Here is a 5,784-nt window from a genome sequence, read left to right as displayed (position 1 = left end):
AATAAATTCCCTTTATGGTTTAAGTTGTTTGACCTGGGTTTCCTGTCACTCATAGTCTGACCCTCTACCTGATACATCAGCCTTGTGATCTCTTGGGGCCGGTGCTGGCCAGCCTCTTGCATGATGAAGGCCTTCTGCAGGCTTGAGATGCTTTGAAGTTGCCTTCAAAATGCTTGCTGCAACTTCTGAGGCTTTGCTACACTCTGCTTTCTAGGGCAACCTAAGCATGGCCCCTCCTGGGCCCTCGGACCCTGGGCCAAGGCTCTGGGTTTTACCTCCAACCAGGGCTGAGCTTTGTTGTTGGGAAGCCCAGATTCTCCAGCCTGTGAACTCTAAAACGTTCTGGAACGGAAACATCTGGGCCCTCTGCTGGCCCCAGGGTGCACGCCCCTCAGACTGCCGTAAGTCATGACAGCACGTCCAGGGTTTTATTGCGGTTGTGAATTATGGGTATGGCCCAGGCTGTGCACTTTGCATTATTTTTTTTCCTGCTGCAATTAAGCCACAAATCATACTTGAGAAACGGGAGGGTGACCGAATTAGTCAAGATTCGTTCCTAATAAGCTGACCCTGGAAAAGCCATCCAGGATGGGTCAGATGTTTGCCAGGCCCCAAGAGCAAAGGCTGGGAGACAAACGGTGTCTCCTCGTCCAGGTTTCCAGCTAATGGCTTTGGTGCACCTGAGAGGCTCACGCTGCCTAGACGCACATTTAACCCGCTCACTGCCTTTGTCCGGCCTCAGCCAGAAAGCAGAGACCCCGCAGAGAACGGATGAGGGCAGAGGCTGGTTTGGTCCTGGTCCTGCTTCCTTGGCTGATGGCTGTCAGACTGGGGGTCAGCGTTCTGATCCCCTGAGTGACTGAGACGAGGGGTGAGTGGGACAGCCCCAACTTCTGAGACTCTGGGATAAGAGAGCTTTTACTCTCTTGGAGTGTGTGAGTCCTTGCTTTGTTTCAAAATTAACTTTTTATTGAAATACAGTGCACACATAGCAAAAGTGCACACAGATTGATGAATTTTCTGCCTGTGCAACTGGCACCCAGATCCAGGCAAGGCTTTGCTGCTACAGAGAGAAGTGAGTCAGCCTCTTGGCCCTTGACGAGCTCACAGTCAGCCAAAGAAAAGGATGCATCAGTAACTCATGGTGATGTTAACCGAAACGAAGCCAAAGTACATGGTGCAGGCCGGGCGCTCTTTACGCGGGACTTGCCCCGAGGTAGCATCTCCTGCTGCTGGTCAGGGTGTGGGCGTGGCTGGACTCCTGGCCCCCGTGCTGTTGGGTGGGTCACGTGACTGTTCTGGCCAATCAGTGGGAGAGCGAGTAACCCGCGGCCCTTGTGGGTGAAAGATTTCACTCCTGGAGGAGACTCTCCAAAGCTCTCTGTCTACAACGGTGCGTAGTGACATTTGAGATGGAGTCACTCATGCAGCGGGGAAAGGTGGAGCCAGAGCCCTCGGCTGACGGCAGCGGATGTGCTGATCAAGGACATGTTCCAGACCAGCCACTGAGATCGCTGGGTTGATGGTTAACGCAGCAGAACTGAGCACATCCCTGCTGATACAGCACCTGATTCTGCTCTCCCTGTAGGATGTCTGATGGTAACTATGATATTAGCTGATAACCGAGGCTGACAATTAAGAATGAGTGATCTGTGTCATTTAGCCATTGCTGAAATCAGTAAGATAATTGGTGTCTTCATCTTCCAGTCTCCAAGGTAAACAATGGGGACATTCCCTGTGTCCCTCCTCTCCCATTCCCATGACCAAACCAACACTCTCCCCCTGAGCTGTCCCTCATAGCTCTTTCCCTCCCTCCATCCCCATGGCCACTGCCCGAGATGAGGCCTGGCCATCTCTTACTCGGAAGCTGCAGGGGAGGAGGTAGCCCCAGCCTTGCCCTGACACCTGTCCTCAATCCCTCCCCACCTCCACTGTCAGGGGTCTTTCTAAAACACAGATATGACCATTTCCCCACTTAAAATCCTTCAATGACCCTCTTGTTTACAGCAGGGCTTCTCAGGAAAGGCAGCACACTATTGACTCTAAAGCCAGACAGCATGTGTGCATCTTAGCTCTACCACTAACCACCTGTGTGTCACTGAGCAAGTTACTCAACGTCTCTGTGTCTCAGCTACTTCATTGGTAAAAGGAGATTTGCCGCAACACGGATGGACCTAGAGATGATCATACTAAGCGAAGTAAGTCAGACAGAGAAAGACAAATATCATGTGATATCACTTATATGTGGAATCTGAAACAGTGATACAAATGAATTTATTTACAAAACAGAAACAGACTCACAGACATAGAAAACAAACTTATGGTTACCAAAGGGGGAAGGGGGGAGGAATAAGTTAGGAGTTTGGGATTAACACACACACACCCTATATATAAAATAGATAACCAGCAAGGACCTATTGTACAGGGAGCTACACTCAGCACCTTGTAATACCTTATAATGGAAAATAACCTGAAAAAGTAGATATGTGTGTATAACTGAATCACTTTGCTGTACACCTGAAATTAACACATCGTATATCAACTATATTTCAATAAAAAATGTTTTTTAAGTGAGGAGAATAGTACTAATACTGGATTATAATAATGCCTGCCTCAGAGGACTCTGGCAGATTCCAAACAGCATGTTCCAGGTATCTTTGCTGCAATAATAGAATACCCCAACCCCGAGCAGCTTAAAATGCCTACTTAATTATGATCTCTCACATTTCTGGGGACGGACAGGGCTCAGCTGGGAGGTTCTCATTTGAGTCTCTCACCTGGTTTTAGTCAGATGGTGGCTGGGGCTGGAGTCATCTCCAGGCTTCCTCCCTCTCCTGCCCAGCAGGGGATGTTGGCTGCGGGGCTGGGGTCTCTGCTGTGGCTGTGGGCTGCCCCGCCCGCACTTGACCTGGGCTTTCTCACTGCGTGGCGGCTGGGTTCTGAGACTGAGAAGCCCAGGAGGACCAGGCGGAAGCTGTATCGACTGTGATGACCTGGCTTTGGACATCACACAGCAGCACGTCCGCAGGAGTCGAGGCCTGCCCACATTCAAGGGGAGGGGGAACAGACTTCATGGTGGGGAGGGATGGCGGTCGAGGTCATCTTACAAGAAAAGCACGTGAGATGGGAGACTCCATTCTGGCCGTCTGGGCAATCACAGTCTGCTGCACAGTGCCCGACAAGGAGCACGTGCTCCATAAAGCATAGGTGCTACTATTACTGTCATTGTTTTATGAACACAATGTTCACATCAAAGAGATGAAGGTAGAGCTGCGGTGGTGGAGGTGGCACAGAAGCCCCTATACATCAGCCCAAGCTTTGAGGAAACGTCCCCAGCTGTCAAGTCTGCAGGATCCACTGGAAAGCCCCTGGGTTGCACCAAACAGAATGCTTGGTTATAAGCAGCAGAACCCGTCTAGTAAGTTTAAAGAGGCAAGGGTGTGTGAAAGGTCAGTGGAAGCTCTCAAGATCTCCAGGAGAGCCCAGGGTACAGGCTGGGGAGCCCATGAGCCAAAGCAATGGCTACACTCCACCCCCTGTGGAGGAACCAGGGCCACTGCTGCTGAAGAGACAGGAAGCTGGCACTGAGGATGCTGGGCAACGTGTATTACCTCCCTCACAGCAGGATGGCACCGGCAAGGCCAGCCTACAAGGCATCCCTTCTCATGCTATGGGCTTCCAAACTGAAGTCTCCCCCAGCTGTGTCTGATTGTGGTTCAAGGTCATGTGGCTGCAAGGGAAGCTGGGAAGGAGAGTTGCTGGCTCCCACCTTGGGAAGGCTAGGACTCCTGAGAGGGGTGCTCCCGTACAGGAAGAGTGCAAAGGTTCCAGGCACTTAAGGAGCACCACACATACCCTCCCTGTCCCCATCAGTCCCGTGAATTTTCTCACAGCCCTTCACTGCCCCACTCCCCCCACATGGTTCCTCCTTGTCCTCAGTCCCTGGTAATCTCTGATCCAGCTCCCCAGGATAGAGTTCTTCTCTCTTCCTCTCCTGCCTCCTCCTTTGTGCTCCCTGGTACCCGGACAGACCTCTGGCATCCACAGAAGCCATTTGCTCTTATTTATTTTCACATCTGTCTTTTCCTTAGACCGTCTCCAGGGCAGTGGCAGTATCATTTCCATCTCTGACTCCAACACGTGCAGCATCGAATTGGCCCAGCGTCGGCGCCCTGTGCATGTGTGTGAGGAAATGGAATGACTGACCGAGTCTGTGTCACGGAGTTTCACGCTGCCCACTTCAGAGGCATCTGGCAGCCCTTACTTGGGCTGAGATCTGAGGCTTCTAAGTGAGCCCACATTCGCCATACTGATTTTTTTTTTAATTCCCCTAAGAAAACAGCCCTCCAGGAGGTCTTTCCACCTAGAATAATACTTGGGGCTAAAAACCAAAGTTAAATAACTCAACAGGAAGTGGGGCCGTTTCCCTGCTCAGTAATGCCCCTCGGTTGCGCGGTGACCCCGCTTCCCTGGCTAAACATTTTCCTACCAGACCCAGGGAGTGGGTGACGGGCTCCAGCTCATCTGGTTTCCTCTTGATTCATTCTGACCTCCCGGAGAGGAAGGCCGTGCTGTTGGCAGGGACTAGGAGTTAATCTGGCACTAAATGAAGTAATTAAAAGTGAGGCTTTGGATATTTGCGTAATGAGCTGAGAGTGTTTTCCACTGAGCTGTCAGGCAGTTTCTCCAATCAATGTCGTCTTCACAGTTAATGGCAAATGACAGTGTTTATATAAAAGAAAGGAGGAACGGGCTCCCCCAGCCCAACCTGCCTGCCCTTCCTTCCTCTCTGAGTTTCCGTCTCCCTCAACCCTCACTGCTGGGTTGGGCCGTGGCAGGCCAGAATTTGGGTCGATGGTGGCAAGCATTTATGGAATGGCTCCAGAAGCCAGTTACACCTGCGAGAGGGAGTCAGGGCCAAAGAACAGAGACTGGGTTTTAAAGGCTGGAGCTGTAATAGGGAAGAACAAACCTGACTCCACATTAGACTTGCCCCTTTGCCTCTAGCCCTGCGCTCTGTTTCCTGGGCTGGCTCTGCGCCTTCTGTAAAAGAATGTTGCCTGGAGCCTGCAATAGACAGGAGAGCCTCATCTCAAGGCTCAGACCTTCACCGGTATTAACACTTTCCCATTCATACAAAGATAGAAAGTTGCAGGACAGAAAATAACATTTGCCTTTTTGGAGGTTCTCAGGGGCACCATGACCTGACCCACGAGGACAGTTGCAAGAACCAAGGATTCCGATGCCAAGGGTTTGTAACCACCAACCACATCCCCTCCCCTTTTTGGTGTAAAAGGAGCCGAACCTCTGACTTGGGGAAGATGGTTCTCCAGGACGTTAGTCCACCATCTTCTCGGTCTGCCGGCTTTCTGAATAAAATTGCTATTCCTTGTCCCAACGTCTCATCTCCCGATTCACTGGCCTGTCGTGCAGCGAGCAGAAGGAGTTTGGACTTGGTAACAGGGGAGACTGTGTGTGTGTGTATGTGTGTGTGTGGGTGTGTGTGTACACATAGATGTAACTTTTCTGTAATTCCTTAGGTGATATTTGTCTTTACATTCATTTCAGAAAGCTCTCCCCCAACACCAAGCCCCTAGAAGCAGCACACTGACGTGCACGCTCGGAGCAGGGACGAGTCCTTAGGTGGCCATCCTGCAGCTTCTGGACTTCCCTCCCGGGGGCAGTCTGCCTCTTTCTCTGCCCTGGGATGCTGTCTTGGGCGAGTCCCATCCCACACTTTTTCTGGCCACTCCTGGGTAACAAAATGTCCTCCGTCTACTTTAA

This window comes from Vicugna pacos, chromosome 6 (assembly GCF_048564905.1).
Source record: "Vicugna pacos chromosome 6, VicPac4, whole genome shotgun sequence".
NCBI classification, from domain to species: Eukaryota; Metazoa; Chordata; class Mammalia; order Artiodactyla; family Camelidae; genus Vicugna; species Vicugna pacos.
This window is presented reverse-complemented; position numbering follows the sequence as displayed.